At 42.5% G+C, this 22,708-nt stretch overlaps 1 pseudogene; it reads left to right on the top strand.

Annotated features, from left to right (window-relative positions):
* The first annotated feature begins 7,239 nt into the window (after positions 1 to 7,239).
* Positions 7,240 to 7,335, top strand: LOC128352657 (uncharacterized; annotated as a pseudogene).
* Positions 7,336 to 22,708: the final 15,373 nt, after the last annotated feature.

Here is a 22,708-nt window from a genome sequence, read left to right as displayed (position 1 = left end):
ACTGACAACGTGGTAACATGAAGTGTCCCCTTTGCTAAGCAAGGTCTGCTTTGCATGTGGGTGGAAGACTGCATGTGAGCACTGTAAAATAATCCCCTTAAGGGGACAAGGTCATAACTCAGTGGAAGAACATCTGCATGCTCGCAGGTTCCAGGTTCGCTCCCTGGCATCTCCAAGTAGGGCTGGGAGAGACTCCTGCCTGTAACCTTGGAGAAGCCGCTGCAAGTCAGTGTAGACAATACTGAGCTAGATGGACCAATGGTCTGACTTGATAGAAGGCACCTTCCTATGTCATTCAGGGATTTGGAGCAAAGTGGTATCGCTATTCTGACAACACTCAGCCTTACATGGCGATGCCAGGAATTGGACTGGAGACCTTCTGCAGGGCGCTTTCTAGATTAGACCCTGCAACGGGGTCATGTCGTATCTCAGAAGTGTGCTTCCACACTTCCTGCATTGTGACACTGCAGTCCCTACGCGGACAGCAGGGTGCCGTTCACATTTCCAATGCCTTGTTTCAGATTTAATGGCTGCTATATAGAGCCAGGATGTCATATATCCGGCGAAAGGAAGTTGCTGTTTGGGGGGGTTGTTCGTTTCTGCAAGACTGCTCCCCCTGCTGTTTATGTTTTGAATGAGACTTGCCTGAACAGAGGCATTTTGCTGCTGTTGAGCAGCTAGTCTGGAAAGCACCCAGGCAAAGCAGGTGCTCTGCCACAGAGCAACAGTCCTTCTCTGATTTCAGTTCATCCAGATTCTGGGCACGAACAGATAACCAAAGAGAACTGGTACTACGGCACATAAGTTTTAAACAAGCAAACAAGCCTTCAAAAAGTTTCCTTTATGCCGGGGGGTGGGGGTGGGTGGGATAATCCCCAGATTCTTCATTCAAACTCCTCAGGGGCCAAAATCTGTCTCCTCCATATCACACCCTCATGGGCACTTGCATCATTTTGAAGGTGTGATGTTCACGGTGGTTTATAGCACTCTAGGTACAGTCTAACTCTTTTATATACAATAATACTATCTTCTCTGATTTATATTGTGCTTCTCTGGCAGCTCAGTTTGCCTTTTTCAATACAGGCATGCACTGAATTGAAGGCCATGGGGAATTTCTCAGTAATAACTCCCAAATTTATTTCCAGCTCCTCGCAACATGCCCAAGCATGCTGCCATTTGTTACCACGTCAGAGTCTTGGTGGCAGGATTTGGTTCTCAACATCTGTCTTCTAGATTAGAGAAAAGGCATTGAAATGATTTAGGGCCTTCCGCATCTAATGTCAACGCTCCTCATGATCTGTCATATTTTTCACTTTAGTACCATAGAGACGCCAGGAGATTCTGTACTTGCGTGCATTAAGCAAACCATTGAAGAAAATAGGTGTAACCAAGCTGAGCATTTTGATTTCTTAAAAACTATCAGCTCCTGACAAACCTGTCCCATCTTTTAGAAGTAATAGTTTTGTTTTTGTTGTTTCATACTATGCCGTTACCATGACAAAATCTGCATTCATTTCAGTGGCCTCCAAGGCTGTTCTGGCAATCCTCACCAGGCCACTAGGCCTCTACTCTCGTGCTGTTTCAGGAATGGGCTGGAACTAGGTTTCTCACTGAATTTGTCTCAATCCCTAATTTTCGGCCAAATCCCATTGACTTATGTGGTGAATACAGATGGCCATTTTCTGAGTACAACTTAGTATGTACAGAACCACTATGGAGTGGTGATTTTTTTAAAAAATATTGATTAAGTGCCATCAAGTCAGTGTCGACCCTTAGCGACCACATAGATAGATTTTCTCCAGGATGATCTGTCTTCAACTTGGCCTTTAAGGTCACTCAGTGGGGCATTCATTGCTGTCGTAATCGGGTCCATCCACCTTGCTGCTGGACGTCCTCTTCTCTTTCTTTCTGCTTTTCCCAGCATTATGGACTTCTTGAGGGAGCTGGGTTTTCGCATAATGTGTCCAAAGTATAATAGTTTGAGCCCGGACATTTGTGCCTCAAGTAATTTGTGCCTCATTTGTGCCTTCTGGATTGATTTGTATATCAGAATAGGCTCAGAAACATCCAGGTTCAAATTCCCACTCTGTCACTCCTCTCAACCTAACTTACCTTGAGCGATTCATTCATTTTCAGCCTAAGCTACCTCATTGGGTTGTTGAGCTTTTAAAAGGGAGGAGTGATTCTTGCAACCCTGAGCACCTTGGAGTAGGGATAGGGTTATAATGTAACTAAAAACGAAACCACTTGAACCCTCTTCAGACATTAACCCTTGGTAACTTGGCAAAGAGGCACCTTTTAACATGGTGATTCTCTTCATTTAGCAGGGGGAGAATAACTGGCCCTATCCACCCCCAGCACAGTATCTCCAGTGACTGTTGCTGGTGCCTATCTTATGTTTCTTTTAGATTGTGAGCCCTTTGGGGACAGGGATCCATCTTATTTATTTATTATTTCTGTGTGTAAACCGAGTTGGGCCATTTTTTGAATGGGCGGTATAGAAATCGAATATTATATTATATTATTATTATTATTTTACAAAGTCAGACAGGTGTTATTGACTGGTTTGTTTTATCCAGACATCGAGTCCTTCCCAAGGACCTGGGATGCCAGAATTTTATTGTCAATTTTGTTGCTGTTGTTCTAGATATCGTCGCAGAATATAGGCTGTTCCCAGTAAAGCTGCTTTTTGTAATTGGCTGATGGTGATTTCTGTGGCCCCTATGGTGTTGAGGTGCTCTTCAAGGTCTTTTGGAACTGCACCCAGGGTGCCAATTACCACTGGGATTATTTGGGTCTTTTTCTGCCACAGCCTTTCAATTTCCATTTGTAGATCTTTGTATTTTGTGATTTTTAAAAAAAATTTCATTTTCTTCTATTCTGCTATCCCCTGGTATTGCTATGTCGATTATTTTGATTTGTTTTTCTTTCTTCTCGACTACAGTCTGTGCGATCGTTTACAACAGCTGATTAGGTGGTCCACGGTTTCATCTGCTTCTTTACAAAGGCGGCACTTGCTGTTTGTGGTGGATTTTTCGACTTTTGCTCTTATTGCGTTTATTCTTAGTGCCTGTTCTTGTGCAGCCAGTATTAAACCCTCTGTTTCTTTCCTCAAGTTGCCATTCTTAAGCCATTGCCAGGTCTTGGTGATGTCTGATTTTCCACTTATATTGTGCAAATATTGACCATGCAGGGGCTTCTTTTTCCATTTTTCTGCTCGGTTCTTGACTTGTTCTTTCTTGTAGGCCTGCTTTCTTTCATTGGTGTTGAATAGTTTCGCGTTATTGACCATTTGAAGTGCATTTTCTTCACTGTCCTTGATCTATTCTTCAAGGCCTCTTTTCTCCTCCTCTACTGTTTGATGGACTTGCAGCATTCCTCTTCCACCTGAGCTGCGAGGGAGGTATAGCCTATCCATATCACTGCGGGGGTGCAGAGCATGATTGATGGTCATGATTTTCCTGGTCTTACGATCCAGCGTCTCTAGCTCTGCCTGGGTCCAGTCTATTATTCCTGCAGTGTATCTGATAACAGGTATAGCCCAGGTATTTATGGCTTGTATGGTGTTCCCGCCATTGAGTTTGGACTTGAGGATTTTTCTAACTCTCCTGATTTATTCACTTCCAATTTTTCTTTTAACTTTAGTGTGTGTGATGTTATCCGCCTGGAGAATGCCCAAGTATTTGTAAGGTTCTTTCTCTTCCAGCTTCTTGATCTTGCTTCCATTGGGCAGTTCTATTCCTTCTGTTTTTCTTGTTTTTCCTCTGTTCATGATTAATGCAGCACACTTGTCTAGTCCAAACTCCATTGCTATATCGCTACTGAATATACGGACAGTGTTTAGCAGTGATTCAATTTCTGACTGGGACTTTCCATACAACTTCAGATCGTCCATGTACAGCAGATGGTTGATTTTACTGGATGTTTTAGATGTTTGGTATCCAAGGCCTATTTTGTTTAGTATTTGTGAAAGTGGGGTCATGGCGATTACAAACAACAGAGGGGATAGTGAGTCCCCTTGGAAAATGCCTCTTCTAATGCTAACCTGTCCAAGTGTCTCGCCATTGATTGTTAACTGTGTACTCCACATGCTCATTGCTCTTTTTATAAATATCTGAATGTTTTTGCTGACACCAGTAGTTTCTAAACATTTTAGTATCCATGTGTGAGGCAATGAATCGAAGGCTTTCTTGTAGTCAATCCATGCAACACTTAGATTGGTTTTTCTTCTCTTGCAGTTTTCTAAAATCATTTTGTCAATCAGCAGCTGGTCTTTTGTGCCTCTGGTGTTCAGACAATTTCCCTTCTGTTCAACTGAAAGCTGTTTGTTAGTTAATAAGTGTGGCATCACTTCATCTGCTAATATTCCAGTTAATAATTTGAACATGGTTGGCAGGCAGGTTATCGGTCTATAATTACTTGGAACTGCACCTTTTGCTGGGTCTTTCATGATGAGATGAGTTATCCCAGTTGTTAGCCATTGTTCAATATCACTTGCCTTGCAAAATGTGATTGAACTGTTTTGATAGTTGTTTATGAAGGCTTGTTAGGTGTTTAAGCCAAAAGCCATGCATTTCATCGTCGCCTGGCGCAGTCCAATTTTTAATTTTCTTTGCTCTTTCACTTATTAATTCTGGTGTTATTATTAGATCTTGCATTTGTTGGTTACATTTTTTGACTTCTTTCATCCAGCCTGCTTTTTTCACTTATTAATTCTGGTGTTATTAGTAGATCTTGCATTTGTTGGTTACATTTTTTGACCTCTTTCATCCAGCCTGCTTTTTTATTATAATCTATTGGATTGTCCCATAATTTCCCCCAGAATTGCACTGTTTCTTCTTTATTTGGTGTTTCTAGGTTTCTTGCAGTTTCTCCTTCTATGCTTTGGTAGAAACGTCTCTGATTCGACTGGAATTGGAGATTCTGCCTGTGTTGTGTAATTCTGGCTTCATATCTGCTAATCTTCTTTGACACTGCTGTTATTTGCTACTTTATTATTCCAGGACTTCTCTAATTTTCCTTGAATCTAGGTGGTATTTTTGGATCAGATACTGTTTGGTGTTTTCATTCTTCAGCTTCTTGTCTTTCATATCTTTCAATTTACTAGCATCTGATTTTATTTTCTAATCTAATCTTCCATTTAGGTGATGTACTGCTTTCTTTTTTTACAGGTCCACTGATCTTATATCCGAGCTCTTGTGTTGTTATTGTTGCTGCACTGTACATTAGTTGGTTTGTTTCTTGCAAATTATTGGTTGTTATTTCTGCAAGTGCAGCATTGACATCTTTTAATGCCTGAGCAAGTTGTTTTTTGGCAACTGTTTTTAGAGCTGGGAGTCGAACCCTGGTCATTGTTTGGTTCATGTGCTCAGTTATTTTTTGCTTTAGTTCTTGTTGCTTTTCTGTTAAACAGCATTCAGGTTTTTGAGGTGAAGGCAAAGGGGCGGTTGCCTGGTTTTGATTTTGAAACAGTTCAGCAACAGTGGCATCCTCTATTTCCAACACCTCCTCCACCTGCACCTGAGCAACTTCTTCAATTGGTGGTAATTCTTCTTCCATATCTTGAGCCTGTGTTGCTCTTTGCAGTTCTTCCAGCTCAACTCCTGTGAATACTTTATTTCTTATTATGAATCTTCTCTGGTCTGCTAGCCTTTGTTCTGTTATTTCTGTATCTGGATGCTTCTCTTTCCAAATTTGGTACATTCTTTTAAAATAACCTCTTCTAGTTGGACTAGACTTGTAATAGCAGATCATTATTTCCTTGTTGGCATTTTTCATATATATATTTTTCGGTTAAGCGACGTTTCTGCCAGTAAACCCTGCATTCTCCAGCCCTGGTTGCTCAACTGAAGATCCTGAGTCCTGTTGCCCACTTGCCACCAGATGTCCAGGGACTATAGCACCTGGCACGGTCCTTGTTGACCCGGGCGATGACCGATCCGGTATAGATTTATTAAAGTTACATCTCACCATATTGTTGATGGGAGAGGCACTCTTTGTCTGGCTCCTCTGTTGAGACCTGTCCAGTATGGTTGAACCTCTAGCATAGCTCTCACCTTCCTCAGAGCACACAAGCCCCACAACCACGCCAAGGTAGTGCCTCACTGGGGGATGACGATGATGATGATGATGATGATGATGATGATGATGATGATGATGATGATATAATTATGTTGTTCATGTGCACACCTGCCTATTCATATGTACATGTTTTTGTGTGAATGACTACACATATGCTCATTTAAAAAGTGAATCTGGGTACAGTCCTCCCTCAACTGCAAGGTACAGATGGAAAATTTACTACTGTATGTGTGTTGAGCATAACATGCAAAAGATGGCTGCCAGCACATGCAATAAGGAATGGACTGCGCCAAGAACACCTGCTGTGACATGTCCCTTTATCGTGTGAAAAGTTCTTCTGAATCACCCCTCTACTCATTCTTAACCCTGAATACCTGTTCAAACACTCCCAGTGTGACTGCACATATGCTCATTTAAAAAGTATAGTCTATAATGGCACATCGTATCGTCTATAACGTATCGTCTATAATGGCATATCGGCATATTGTCTATAACAGCATATCTATAACTGTGTATTGTCTGTAACAGTATTGCCTAAGGCAATGTATTATCCTTTAAGAGGATTTTATTTTTGTCCCTGTTTCTCCAAATTTATGGCCAGGTATATGGATGTGTGATAAAATTCTCCTCAACATCTGACAAGACAATTCAGATGACCAGTTTACACATAAACTGTAGTATGTCTGCATTAATTCATGTATTGATGGAAGACTGGCTGGCATACTGTGCAACATTACGCATATGGTGTGGGGGTGTGGTGGAATGTAACATTTGTGAAGTTGCACGAGAGCACTGTTGCACAAAAAAGCACAAAACGCTATATGTAATGGCTGCACAACTCCATTTTCACAGTTTTTGCAACAGCACTCTTGACCAACTGCACAAAAGTTGTGTTCCACCACATGCATAACCTTGCACACTATGTCAGCCACTGTCAGCCTCAAGTTCAAGATGTGCTGGATTGTTTTTCACAGCCTGCTATCCTTCAACCTCATTATTCCTTTTGTAAAACAGGAATATCATAGATTATTAGGGAGATGAAGAAGTGATATTATCTATCCTGGAATCAAAGAGCATGATTGGCTTTGGTTTCAAAAATTTGAATTTGTTTACCTCTCACACTGCAGGTTCCCCTCACACTACAGGTTTTACAGGTTAGTGTTCACTTCGACAGCACATATACTAAAATCAGAAAGATACAGAGAAGATTAGCATGGTCCCTGCACAAGGATGACGTGCAAATTCGTGATTTTTAGTGGGGGGGGTGGGGTTACAGGTTAAGGATACTTGTGGCTTACTTATGACAATGGTTATGACCACTCCTGTTAATATCTTGTCAAAATGTTTAGAAAGTTCACATCACTGCTATATGAAAGGATCCTGCTGTCACCTGAAAGTGTGGAGCAGTTGACAGATGATGAATGCACAGCCAACTAATCAGACAGCCTTTAATTTGATAAAAGGTACTCTTAAAGATGAAATAATCTCCTGTTCCACAAAGCTAGTGTCTTGTTGATTGCCAAAAAACCCTTCCTTGTGCTATAATTTACTGTTTTGCAGTCTAGTTCTCTCAGTAAGGAGGGGAAAGACTGCCAGTGTGAGTGGGAGAACAAAGGGTGCCCTTCGTAATGTGACTGCAGAGTAGGAAAGGCATCCTAGAGAGCTGCCAATCATAGAGCCGAGGAGCGCTCAGGATCCAAAAATATGCCTGGAAAATATATGCTGCCAAAGCGACATACAGCTTTAGATTTTTCTTACGTAAATATAGGACACTTGAGTGCCACTTCCTGACTTAATGTTTTTAATAATCACTGTTTTCACAGTGTAAAGAATGTATTGGTTCATAGGTGATCCTTCTGTGAGGCGGTAATTTCAACATAGTCATCAGAGCACAATAGTAGCCATGTTGGGTCAGGCTAATGGTTCACAAAGTCCAACCAAATATGTCTCCCAGCAAAATACAAAGTGTGGTTATAACCTATAAAGCCCTAAACAGCTTAGGCCCAGGATATTTAAGAGAAGACCTTTTAAGCCTACTTTCCTTCAGGAAAGTAAGCTTATGAGAGCACCCAGCGCGCGCGCGCTCTTGCTCGCTCTCTGTTTCCCACTATCAACTTTGCAATGTCTGGACCAATTTGAACCAAATTTAGGGGCACCTCAATGGCATAGTTTGTGATGATGTCACCCACCCCTGTTCAAGGTGGCAGTGGACTTGTGAACATTTGAGGTACAAGTGGGCTAACTTGAGAACTGCCTAACCTATTTGAACCAAATTTGGAACAGCTATAGGGTCACACAGGACACCTCAGCAGTGTAGTAAGAGGCATCTTTCAAAGTGGTGATTCTCTTTATATTTAGCAGGGGGAGAACAACTGGCCCTATCCAACCCCAGTACAGCATCCCTCCAGTGGCTGCTGCTGGTACCTGCCTTATGTTTCTTTTTAGATTGTGAGCCCTTTGGGGACAGGAGACCATCTTCTTGATGTATTATTTATTTTTCTACCCCTGCTAACTGGGCAAAGATTACCTTTTACCGTGGTGATTCTCTTTATTTAGCAGGGGGAGAGTAACTGGCCCTATCCACCCCCAGCACAGTACTTCCAGTGACTGATGCTGGTGTGTGTCTTATGTTTCTTTTTAGAATGTGAGCCCTTTGGGGACAGGGAGCCATCTTATTTGTTTGTTATCTCTCTTTGTAAACCGCCCTGAGCCATTTTTGTAAGGGCGGTATATAAATTGAATTAATTAATAAATAATAATAATAATAATAATAATAATAATAATAATAATAATAATAATATGTAACTATATAAGCGGTTTATAAATACTGTAGTAGTAGTAGTCGTCGTCGTAGTTTGTGAAGATGTCAATCACCTCAGTTCAAGATGATAGGTGGATGTGTGAACATTTGAGGGGCAAGTGGGCTTACTTGTGAACAGCCCCATTTGAACCAAATTTGGAACAGTTGTAGGGACACATAGGGACACTTCATCAGTATAGTTTGTGATGATGTCATCCACCCCAATTCAAGATGGTGGATGTGTGAGTGTTTGAGGCACAAGTGGGCTAAAGTGAAGAAAGGAAATCAGGCAGGTTAGTTCTTACCAGAACTTCATGTCTGTTATGAGTCCCACCACATTTTGAGATCATCCAGGGGGAGGTCTGTCTGCAGTTGCCACCGGCTTGCTTGGTGGCTACTCAGGGACAGGCCTTCTCTGTTGTTGTTCTCTTTCTACTCCATGCATAATTTTATACACCTCTATCATGTCTCCCCGTGGTCATTGCCTCTTTTCCAAACTAAAGAGCCCCAGATGCTGTAGCCTTGCCTCAAAAGGTGCTTCAGGCCTCTGATCATCTTGCTTGCCCTCTTCTGCACCTTTCCCAGTTCTACAATGTCGTTCTTAAGATATGGTGATGAGAACTGAACACACTACTCCAAATGTGGCTGCACCATAGATTTGTATAAGGTCATTACTGCTGGAAATTATCTGTGGTGAGAAAATCCCTTTCTCATTATAGCAGAGTGCACAGAGGCACAACACAGCGGATTTAGTTAGGCATGCGTGTATGCTGAGAATAAAGTAACTTGGAGCCAGTTCATAGTTTCAAATCAATATATAAGGCATTTATTAAGGAACTCCATTCTAGATAGGAAAGTGAGGAGTCGGGATCTCTAATCTATCTATCTAGCTGGATGCAGATGGATTCTGCATCTTCTCTGCACACATGGTGCAGGGAGAGGAGCTTGCCATGTTGCAAGGTAGAAGGGCAGGTAGGGAAGAGAGAGAGGAAGGAAGTTAATCCCTAAGAGTACCAATCTACATTTCAAAGGGATAGTGTCAGAGCAGTGGAGAAGGGGTGACCAATGTCTTGACCCTCTAGCCCTCTGACTTACTAGTCTGTCCTCCACTGTCTGAGACAAGAGACAGCGCAAAGTCCTTTAACTTCCAACAATTACAACACTATCATTTTTTATTTTCAATCACCTTCCTAATGATCCCTAGCATAGAATTTGCCTTTTGCACAGCTGCTGTGCAATGAGTCGACACTTTAAATTAGCTGTTCAACTATCTGAACTGAACTAGGACAAAATCAGGATACTTTCCAATTTTTTCTGATCACTATGATCTGAGCTGAACTCTTAAAAATATGGTTAGGCAGGTTTTCATTGTGGTGGTGCATGAGTAGGGAAGATCTGCTTGTGAGAAAGACCAACCATATTTTTGACACCTGTACATCATAATCAAAAACTGTGTACTACCCAGGTTTGGGAGCTGTGTGAGCAAGGTAGGAGGAAAGGTTACCCAGGTTTCCCTCCTACCTGCTTCCACACAATCACTTCTACTCAGGTTTTCCAATTACCTTGCTTCCACACAACTGAAAATTGGGAGCACACTAGCGATGTGCATGAATCGATTTTTTTTAATTCACTTTGTACCTGAATTGAATCACCCTCGATTTGTTTGGGGTCCGAATCTGCCCCCTCCAATCACCCCAGATTCGATTTGTACCAGAATTTTCCAAATCTGAATAGATTCAGGGCAAAAAAGGGGTTCTGTGGGCAAAAGAGTGGGATTGGTGTTAGTGCCCAATGGGTGGAAGCTGCCACCCACAATTTGAAGAAATTGGACAAAGGGGTGATTTTTAAAGAGTGGATTTTAAAGAGAATCTCATTTCCTACCAGAGAATCAGCTCTCAGAAGAACACCTCAGACACTGAAAACAACAAAACCCAGTGCCCCATGGGCTTGTCATTTTCATGGTGGTTGGCACCCTATGTGCACTACACCCTGGGCCACCTGCTCTGGGCCACCCTGGTGCCCTCCAAGTGGAGTTATGGGGCTGCTGAGATTTCCCATTATTCCCTATGGGGGAAAAGCTTAAAGATGCACAAACGTCAGAAAAAAATTAAAAATCACCCCTTTCACCAATTTATTTGAAAGCTGGGTGGTAGCAGGCACCCATTGGGGCACTACCACCTAACCCACTCTTCTGTCCCCCAAACCCCTTTTCTGTTCTGAATCTGCCACAAAGACATACCAAGTTCAAAACTTTTTTTAAAAAAACTCATTTGCCCAATTTCTATGAAATCTAGGTGGTAGCTTCCTTGCACCCATTGGGCACTACCACCCACCACAATCTGCTCTGTGCTACCCTGGTGCCCCCACCCAGGAGTTATAACTAGGGCTGGTGAAATCCCCATTATTCCCTATGGGAAAAAGCTTAAAGATGCGTGAATTTCATTTTTTTAAATCACCCCTTTGCCCATTTTTTAAAAAATCTGGGTTGTAGCTTCCTTGCACCTATTGGGCACTACCATTCACCACAACCCATTCCTTTACCCAATTTCTTTGAAATTTGGGTGGTCACTTCCACCCATTGGGCACTACCACCCAACCCACTTTGTCCAGAAAATGGAGGTCTGAATCTCTGGATTTTTCAGGCCCTAATCTGGGCAACTGAGCACAGGGGGCATTTGTTTTGTCTACAAATCACCTGAATCAGCCAGATTCAACCTGAATTGATTCGCACATCCCTAGAGCACACACAGTAGTATATAAATATTCATTGTAGTTGTTGTAGTAGTAGCTCCCAAACCTGGGTAGAACACAGTTTCTGACTGTATGAATGACCTCACTATCTTATTTAAAACATGGAAACATTAAAACAAACTCTCAAAACTGCTCTGGGGATTGGTGGGGAAGGCAGACTCATGATTCACAGGCGCCAGCCAATTAGTCTTTCCCACAAGCAGATCTTACCTATTCATTCACCACCACAATGAAAACCTGCCCAAGCACATTTGGAAGAGCTGACCTCAGACCATAGTGATCAGAAAAAATTGGGGAAATAGCTTGATTTAGTCCTAGTCCAATTCAGATTTGCCATGCCCTGATGACATAATCAGGGGCATTAAAGGTCCAATCCCTTCCTCCCAGTCAGCCTACAAAGTCCCCTCACACTTCCCATGTACTACATACCAGGCCACCTTCCTACATTCTTCCCTATCAATTTATCTGCACTGGCAACATTAAGAGCAGCAACAAGGAAATGGATAAAAGGAGAGAGGCCTCCTTCTCCTCTCTCCCCTAAACGATGCCTCGCAGGGTGCTCTAGCAATGTGCCAGGCATCAGAAGAGTGGAAGAAGAGATCTCCTTCCCTTCCTCCATTTCCCTGCAGCCACAGACGCAGCAAATGTAAGGAAAGTTGGGAGGCAGAGGCAGAGGCAGAAGGCAAGTATAACGCCATAGGGTGTAGTATTGGGTTCAGGCTGGTGAATGTGGTCAAGTAGCTATTCTGCCATGAGTAGCCCCAGAGGGAGATAATGGATGGATGTCTGAAGCATAAGACAGAAGTTGAACCATACCCTAACCCCTTGCTTAGTTTGTCTTGTGGGCCTTCATGGAAAACTCCAAGCAAAGTGCTTGAAAAGAGAAGAGCTGGATCAAGCCAGGAGTTCAAATTGGACAGTTGTTTTACTTTCCTTCTTTCCAAAGGATACTGGGTGCTTTCGAGATTACACAGTGTTCAGCAGTGAAATGCTTCGGATTGGCAGGATCATTTTGAAAATGATCAAACCCTCCTACAACAGAAAAATACAGCTCTATCCATCATTTTAACAAAAGAACAATTAAAACAATTGTTCATATTGTTATGAGCTTGGGATTTGATTAGCGTGTATGGCAGAAGCTAGCAAAGATGACTCGTCTCCGCAATGTCAAAACACAGGCAGTACCGAAGCACACATAACGGACACGTAGTGACACTGTTGTAGCATGTAATCTGGAAAGTGCCCCTGATCAGTTGAACACTGGACCTTTTAAAGACAGAAGCGGGGAGTGGGAAAGACATGTGTCAGAACTGTTAGGCTAAATTTTTCTGTTAATGCATATTTGCATAAATATACTTATCACTTGTTTTGCCTTTAATGCTCTCTTGCAAATTCCATTGCTGTTCTGGCTCTCTGGATCCACACGTTACGCAGGCATGGGGGAAGTGGGTCGATTAAATCTAATTAAATGTTCAGAATGAGAAATTATGCATCCCCCTGCCCCACCATTTGTATTTCTGAGCGAAGAAATTTCAGGTGTCCAGAAGGATCCCTGTTGATATAATATTAAAAGTGAAGTAGTACACCTGTTTATATAGCAAGACATAGGAGCAAAGTTGCCTCTGCCATTCTTAGAGCAGTATGTGGGAGTGTGGGCAGTTCCCCTCTAGATGCACCCTGACCTTCTCTGCTATACTCCAGTGACCTTTGAGTTAGCCAGGTGACCAACAGCAATTAGACCACTCAAAGGGTAAAATAATTATACGGATAACAAAGACCCCAAATGATTCCAGCAGATTAACCGTGAGTTACTTTAATTATTCTTCAAGGAATTGATACAGCAACTGTACAGAAATTAAGCATCCTATTAAAAACGGCAGGACATCTTTTGCCCACAAGTACACACACAGCTGGCATGGGAGAGGGCCATTTTTTTTCTTAATCACAGGAAATGAATAAAGCAGTATGAATTATAGGACTCTATTAAAACAGTAAGGGGTTGCTCCTTTTTTTCAGTCAGGAGAACATTTGCAGATGCAAAAAAATAAAATAACCTCGGAGGCTTTTAAACAAGTTTTTCAGCCTTGGGAGGGCCTAACCAATTGTTATGCATAAATGCAGCAAAAACCAAATGGCCTTCCCTCAACTTCTTGTTTTTCCCCCTTTTTGAGAAAAGCAGCTTTGGAAGGAAGCAGCTCAGAGTGGGAAAGCAGCAAGAGGAGGAGGCGGTTAAGCTTTTCCCTGGGGACAGGATGGGAGGGTGGGCGTTGCACCTGTTCCCCACTACTGCGAGGCATGCTGCCCCACATCAGCCATGTCCCTTCCAGCTGTGTCAGCATGCCGACACAGGGGGCATTGTTGGAGCTGAGCACCGACATACAGCCAGCTAGCATTTTCTTCTAGCACAGCCCAGCTTGGAGCTTCTTCCCTCTCCTTTACCCTTGTGAACTCCCTGTACACATCAGCATCCCATTCCCAGATCAGGATGACTGGCCAGGTCACAACATTTGCTTGCACAGTCCTGCCTGTGGTGCCCCCTAGCTCTCCCAGTCCACATCTGAAGTGTGGGATTAAAAGATGCATTTGAAGTAACATCTAATGGGGTCATCCTTAGAGGGCCCTGGCAGGATGTGGGGCCCGGGACAAATCAGCTAGTGCAGGGACCCCCTTCTCGCTAGTTTTAACAGTGACAAGTGTGCCGGGCCCTGAGCAGTTGACCTACTTGCCCTGGCCTAAGGACAGCCCTGGGTCCTACTTTGAACACTGGTCAGGCTACTTACTCTTGGACTTGGCTCAGTGGGGCCAGAAATTCTGCAGCTCTGCCTCTGAGTGGGGAGGAGTCCAACACCCGCCAGACAAGGGCTGTAGCACTGCAACGATACGCAAACAAACCCATTATTATGTTTGCATCAGGCTGGGTGCACAGTTCTGGTTTTTATCATGTTTCTCCTTCCCTTTGAGTTATCACCTATTTCCCCACTCACAGAAAATATATTCTGGAATGCAGCTCAGCCCTCACAGAAGAACTGATCTTCTCGGTTCCCTCACAAATCTCTTTTTGAAAGGCAAGATAAATAGGCAGATTGATAGACAGACATGCATAAGCGTCTGCATCTTAAAGTAAAGCATTTTTATGCAAACCCTGAAAAAAAAGGGGTTTCAAAAAGGCAGGCATGTATTAAAACAATTTTTTGTTGTCAAGAGACAGACCTAAAATACCTTTAAGGGAAGCTGTCAATTTCTACACAGTCATTAACTGCTGGAACATATTCTATTCATGTGCAGTGGCACCTACGGTGAAGCAAACGGTAGTTGTAAGTCATTCTGTGTCTTTTGGACCTGACACAATAATAACTTTTTGATTAAGCTGACTCAAGGGGGGGTGCCCCCAGCAGTGACAAAAAGCCCAATCTTAATATATTTTGAAATGAAAAGAAAACCTATGGCTCAGTGTCTTGTTTATTCTTTAAAAATATCCTAAATATAAAGAAAGACAAGCCTTACTGGCTCATTGACGGGGTATCAGAATGGCAAAGGCCCTTCCTCATGGACTAGAAATTTACCACACATAAGGCCCATTCACATGTTACGTTGAGCACTTTTACAACGAATGTACAGTGTACACAGGTACAAATCTATACACAGGTACAGTCATCTGCATGTTACGGTGAACACAGGTGCAGAAGTACACTTCCTGGCTGAGGTCAGGCAACATGGGAAACTGGAGGTCCCTGGAGGTTTCTGAAACTGGGTGTCTGAACTCAGAAAATAAACTCTGAGGGCAAAAAGGGACCTGTGGTTTCCCTCACCAAACTCCACTCTGAATCGTTGGTCAGAGTGGAGTTTCACCACCCTTAACTCCGGTTTTGTGGTGCCAGCGTTACATCCAAATGCTGGCACCACCATTAGAGACCTACGGAGCCAGAGTTGAGGGAGGAAGCTCCTCCCTCACTCCAGCCTGATTGGCTGTGCAGGCTATCCTATTGTCAAGAAGGAAGCCCACACAGCCAGCTCCCCTGCCTCTCTGCATAGGGATAAGCCTTATCACCTACTAATTCCTGGAGAGCCAACTGCTATTAAAGCCACAAATACAAAAGCTGGTTCTAAAAATTGGCAATCCATATAGACTGAATGTGGACAGCAAAGTGTGGGGAGGTGGTGTGGATACTTTGGACCCGCAATTCCGTGCTACGTCTGAACTAGGAGAAAATCTGTACAATGCATTTGAAGGGCCTGTATCCAGGTTCACTTTTAAAATGAAAACTGGTACAGTCATTCACATAAACATGTGTACAAGTGTACAGACATTTGTAAACTCGTACAGCATAATGGTCTGTATCAGGCTATAGAGTCCAGAGTCCTTTTCAGAGAACATTATATGGGAAGGATGCATGCATGCAAAGGGCAAAGCAGGATTGCACTCCTAACCTACAGGTACTTGCATTCCTCTGGGGGAGCGGGGGGGCTATATACAGGTAAGTGTATCCTCTCAGATACCCTGGGTCTGAACACTTCCCTCCCCAAAATCAGTTGTACTCCAGAATGGAGAAAGTTGAAATCTGGTCCACACACAATCCCTAATTACAATAAAAGTCTTCAGGGAGACATTTGTACATCTCCCTTAAACTCCCTACACCTAGCTTGGTGGCATAGTCTGAGCATGCTCACAGGTCACCACTGGTGCAGTGACAGCATGGCCTGAAAATACTAAGCACCTACCCACAGATGAGTGGGGGAGTGACATATTTGTCCAATTCAGACATTGTGCTGTACAAGTGAGTGTACAGATGTCTGTACACTCGTACACGTATTTGTGTGAATGACTGTACCAGTGTTCATTTTGAAAGTGATCCTAGATACAGACCCTTCAAATGCATGGTACAGATAGGAAGTTTACTTCTGTATCTGCATTCAGGATAACATATGAATGATTATACCTGTGGACACTGTATGCGCATTGTACGAGTGTTGAACATGCAGTATGAATGGGCCTATTGTGCCTCTCTGCAGGCAGCAAAATTTCTTGGGTCACCTCTGCCTCCAAGATATCCTAAAAACTAAAAATGTCTCAACACTGGCTTTAGGGGGGGAAAACCCTAACAAATCAAATCTAAGATGTTTACCTCATATTACGGGGCTGCGCTCCAGCACAGAGCAAACAGAACTGCATAGGAGACAGAAACTTGGACTGTGAGAGTTCATTTCTGCTGCTGCTGCTGATGTTGCTGCTTCACACATTCCCATCAGCCCTGGGGAGATTTTCAGCAGCAGTCTTGAATGCATATTTATGTTGCAGGATGCAAACTGAACTTAAGAACCAAGGCAGAGATCAAGATAATATGCGGAATTGAAGGGTTTGAATTTATTCTCCCCTCCTCTCTGTCCAACGACCAAGTTCTGTAAAAGTGTTATTCGGATATTACAGAAGAGAAAACATTGCCTCGGTCACTATGGGGTGCCAATGAATATGAAATCAAAGCTCTGGAAAGCGGCTGTTTTGTCATGGTATGGCTAGGGTTATTATCTTTTTTTTTTCCTGGCAGGACTCCAGTGTCTTTAACAGATGTCTAATATGCAGAAATTAAACAAATTGAGGGGAAACAGCTCCAGGGGCAGGCTCAGGAGGGATCAGGCAACTTTCCTTCCTCCACTCCCATTCTCCATTCTCAGTCCTGAATACACATGAGCCCGCTTCAGATGTTATGAGTGCTCACACGGAAAGCAAGGAGGAAGTCCCGCCCTGCAGCTGTCACTCTGCCTGCTAGGCACTCTCTGTTAGGGCTCCGTTTGTCTGAAGGAGGAAGTGAGTACCCAGCAGGATGGGGTCAGTGACAGCGGCAGGCGCAGTTTCCTCCCTGCTTTCCTGTGGGCACCACTTGCACTCATCACATCTGAAGAGGATTATAGGCTGGCATCCAGCCTAAATTACTCAACAGTACTACTCGGGAGTCACTCTAGCCAGTGCAGTGTTGTGGTTAGAGTGTTGGACTAGGACCAGGGAGACCCGAGTTCAAATCCCCCACTCAGCCACGAAGCTCACTGGGTGACTCTGGGCCAGTCACTTCTCTCTCCGCCTAACCTACCTCACAGGGTTGTTGTGAGCTAAACCATGGAGACTAAAAGGGTTAGGATCTACATGACAGATGACATCTACCCCTGCTAATCTACATGACATCTACCCCTGCTAATTTGGCAAAGAGCCACCTTTTAATGTGGTGATTCTTTTTATTTAGCAGGGGGAGAGTAACTGGCCCTATCCACCTCCAGCACAGTACCTCCAGCGACTGTCTATCTCGTGTTTCTTTTCAGATTGTGAGCCCTTTGGGGACAGGGAGCCATCTTATTTATTTGTTATTTCTCTGTGTAAACCGCCCTGAGCCATTTTTGGAATGGCGGCATAGAAATCAAATAAATAAAAATAAATAATAATCAACAGCTGTAGTTCAAATGTTATATCACTGACATTGAATCAATGTTGGCTTGGTGCGATGCCAAACAACATCACTGAAAACTGCCATGTTCACACAACCAGAAATTGGAAGCTCTCAAATTGCACAGACCTAGAATTTAATGTTTACCTGACTTTTTTTTGATCATGTGAACCCACCTTGTGAAAACTATCTTAGCATCTAGAGTTATTCCATCAAGGAAACGTAGGAACCTTCAGATCTGCTTATTTTGTTTCATTGAGTTTTTCAACAGAAAACTATGAAAGGTGACTTAAAAAAAAAACCCACCACCTAATGGTGCAGCAGGGAAATGCTTGACTAACAAACAGAAAGTTGCCGGTTTGAATCCCCACTGGTATTATTTTGGGCAGCAGCAATATAGGAAGATGATGAAAAGCATCATCTCACACTGCACGGGAGGAGGCAAAGGTAAATCCCTTCTGTATTGTACCAAAAAAACCTACAGGGTTTTGTGGGCACCAAGAGTCAAAATCGACTTGATAGCACACTTTACTTTTTTTAAAAACTCACAGAGCCTAATAACCTTTTGAAAGGAATTAAATGTACCCCCCAACACACACACAAAATCTCAAACAGCTCTCTCCGTGATCTATCAGTAAGAAACTCTTATTTGTGTCCCAGTTGCCTGCTGTTAGAAAAACCCTGTTGACAAGCTGGAAATAAAGCAAGCCTGGCTAAAATGACTATCTCTGCTTGTGGTAACCTTTATTGATAGTGTCACTAGATGTTCCTATTTATTGTTCCAGCAACATTTTACTAAGGAAAAATGGAACGATTTATGTTTGAAATAAATTACCTACAAGTCAGAGCCGAGTTGAAAATTTCCCATCATTTAATACAGCAGGTGCTGTCATTTTAAAGCAGTATGTAAATCTGCTGATGGAGAAATGATCCCAGATTTCCTACAATCTCTCCAATATTTGTGTCTCTTTCTCATTTTACGCCATGGCAATTCTTTCAAAAAGGATGCTGCTTAAATGCAACATGACAGAACTGATCTCTTAAGATGCTTGCTATTTTTAGGTATAATCTTTTCCAAAAGAAAGATAATAATAAATACAGAGAAGGGCAGTGAATTATAGTGGACTGGCGGGGAACAGGAATGAAAATGTTAAATATCTACATTTTGAAAGAGTACCAGATGCAAAGGGAGACAGAAATCTAGAGTGTCAAGAAAGGAATAATCTAGAAAGATTTTTTATTTCCTGATGGGAGAACATTTAAACTAGTGATTTTTCCACACAGACCCTCTAACCCACTTTAATTTGTACATTCCTCAGCTGCACTATGGGCCCAATCCACCCATTGTGGAATTTCTTTCCATTTATAATGGCTAACATACTGCACAATGCTCTGTGTGTCTTTTAACAACATGGGCACACAGTTGTGCAAGAGCTGTTTTGTGCAAATGCATGAAATTGATCAAATGGAGTTGCATGATGGACTGCCACGCTGGAAATAATGTCTTCCACTGTGCAATTGTACTTGTGCAAGACTGCTCTTGTGCAACTGCGCATGTTTCACTAAAAGGCACACAGAACATTGGGCAGGATGCCACCACCATTTATTGTTGGTATATAAATCATATACAATTAAAAAAAATCAACTCTATCCATCATTTTAACATAAGAGCAATTAAGACAATTATTCATATTGTTATGAGTTTGGGATTTGATTAGCATGTATGGCAGAAGCTAGCAAAGATGACTCATCTTCCTTTCCCTTCCCATCTCCAAGGATATGTGAATGAAAAGGGAGAAGCAGCCAAATGCAAGCAGTTTTTTGAACAAGACAAACACTGAATGAGTGCAGAAGCTGAGACAGAGCTGAAAAGATGATGGAAGCACCATAGGGTGTGTAGTGCCTCTCTCAGGAGCTGTTGCTGACTTTTAGAAATGCACTGCTGTTCAATTCCACCTAATGCTCACCTTGGATAGATGTAAGTAAACAAAAGATTACAAAGACACTATCAGCCTCTAGTGATGATCTCTGCTTCAAATGTAGCTAAACTCGGATAGTGCTTCTCCTGGAATGCCTCTGTCAAGTGGGCACACAGAGGCAAAGAAATTGTGCTATTGTTTCAAAACAAACTGGTATGTCCATTTAAAAATACATTGACAAAAGTACATATACTTAATGGGATGGTTCAAATGTCACACAGAACCTCAACTGAAACCTGGCTCCATACAATGTCCTCGAGCCTCGGAAGTGCACGCCCCACGGCTACATGAGCAACTACTTTCAGTCTAGGTTAAAGTAAACCAGGATTGGTCATGTCATCCAAATCAATTTGCCAGGTCTGCCAAGGTTTATTGCCAGGTCTGCAGAGCTTTGGCCCTCCAGTAGTTTTTGAACTACAACTCCCATCATCCCCAGCTACAGTGGCCAATAGTCAGGGATGATAGGAGTTGTAGTCCAACATTTGCAGGAGGGCCAAAGTTGTGCAGCCCTGGAACCCACTTACTTGAAATAGACTGAGACCAGTAACTCACTTCAAACCTTGGGCTTTATTCTTGGCTTATTTCAAATGAATAGCTTAGAATAAACTGAGTTCGGTTTATTCAGATGCCACCACTGATCTTGGTTTATTTTAACCTAGATCAGACTATCACGCAGGCATGGGAGTGGGGATCACACGTTCCTGAGGCTCAGGGACATCACACAGAGCCAGGCTTTATTGATTATTATCATTATTATTATTATTTACATTTTATATCCTGCTCTTCCTCCAAGGAGCTTTAACTGAGGCTCCTCATGATATCTGAATCAGACTAATATTAGGGATATGCACCTACCATTTTATGTCACTTTTACTGCACCTTAACATCACAACAATTTCAATGGGACCTAAAAGTGAGCAGTTTTTTCTGGATATGTATTTCCCAGAATTCTAGAGATCATGTAGCCCTTAAAGGCAAAAATCAATGATAAAAGGGGCAAATATTTTCAAGTCGTGTATTCAGAAAACATATTCTGATTTTTGGAAATATTCCCACCTTCCACTTACTACATATGTTTTGGGGAGCACCTTGTTTTGTCTTATGAATCCAAGTTGAATATAAAGCCTTTGATAGCTAGCAGGGCTCCTGCTTTCTGAAATAGGAGACTTATTATTTCTAAGAATGTCTTTGGATAGTAAATGTGCAATGAGTCCAGTTTTTAAATACATGTGGCTATTTGAATCACCCACATAATCATGGTAGGAATTAAATATTCATGTGCAAAAACAGGCATTAGGAAATTCCTTTCCTTTGCCATATAACAACCATTCCCACATTGTCAAACATCTTGTGTTCTCAGCAAAGACATCAAGAGCTCACATAAGCCAAATGAGACACTGACACAGTGAGCATTGTGTGTGTTACAGGAGTCATGGTGGCTACTCTTTGGCTGACTGCTCTGCCGTACTGTGACCTCAAGGCATTTCAGCCAATCAGGACCATGTTCCATCACCAGCAGAAAAATCCAGAGTTGGGATCTGTCATTTGGCATATTGCAATACAGAATTATAAGTATAGGAGGCCCTCATTATCCATCGTTTCACAGATTGTGCTTTCCTGTACCTGCAGATGGGTCTTAAAGACCCAGGTTCTTTATTCACAGTACAAATAGAGGCTATTTTTGCCTATCTGTGGTTCCTGAGTGGGTGGAAATGACTTCTGGTTGTCATTTCCAGCTGCCATTTTGGAATGTGGAACCATTTTGCAGCTTTTTTGCTTTTTTGCTTTTTTTTTTTGCAAAAAAAAGAAAAGAAAAATTCAGCGAAAATTCATGAAAAAGCAGAGAATTGGGTGGGGGGCTTAGGGGGCATTGTTGGAGAGCTAGATACCAGGAGAGCAAAGTACCATGCTTTTCTCCTTATTTCTGCCCCCCCCCTTCACTTTTTTGACATATTTTTGGTATGAGGAATCTAACCTCTGGATTCCAAGAGGGGTAAGGCTCAGTATTCCCTCTAAGAGGGATTCCCAGATGTTGTAGACTACAGCTCCCATAATCCCCAGCCAAAGGCCATTGCAGCTGGGGATGCTGGGAGTTGTAGTCGACTACATCTGGGAATCCCTCTTAGAGGGAACACTGGTAAGGCTTCTTTATTCGTAGTTTCCATATCTGTGCCTACAGGTGAGAACAGAATCACCACAAATGAATAGGTTTCCTGTATATACATAATATTTTATTTATTTATTTATTTATTTATTTATTTAAAATCTTTCTATACCGCCCCAAACTTGCCTTTCTGGGTGATTTACAATTAAAAACATTTAAAACCCGGTATTAAAAATATTCAAAACAATAAATCTAATTAAAAGCCTGGGTGGATAAATGTGTCTTCAGTGCCTTTTTTAAAGTTGCCAGAGATGGGGAGGCTCTTACTTCAACAGGGAGCGCATTCCAAAGTCCAGGGGCTGCGACGGAGAAGGCCCATTTCCAAGTAGCCACCAGATGAGTTGGTGGCAGCCACAGGGGAACCTCTCCAGATGAACTTAGCAGGCAATGGGGCTCATGGTAAGTGTTATTATGAGCATTAACAATTTTAAAAGCACAGTTAAAAGTAGGAGCAAAAGCAGCTGTCCAGGAAAACTGAAGGCCAGTTTCTCTGGCCTTCATT

This window comes from Hemicordylus capensis, chromosome 3 (genome assembly GCF_027244095.1).
Source record: "Hemicordylus capensis ecotype Gifberg chromosome 3, rHemCap1.1.pri, whole genome shotgun sequence".
Taxonomy (NCBI): Eukaryota; Metazoa; Chordata; class Lepidosauria; order Squamata; family Cordylidae; genus Hemicordylus; species Hemicordylus capensis.
This window is presented reverse-complemented; position numbering and strand designations above follow the sequence as displayed.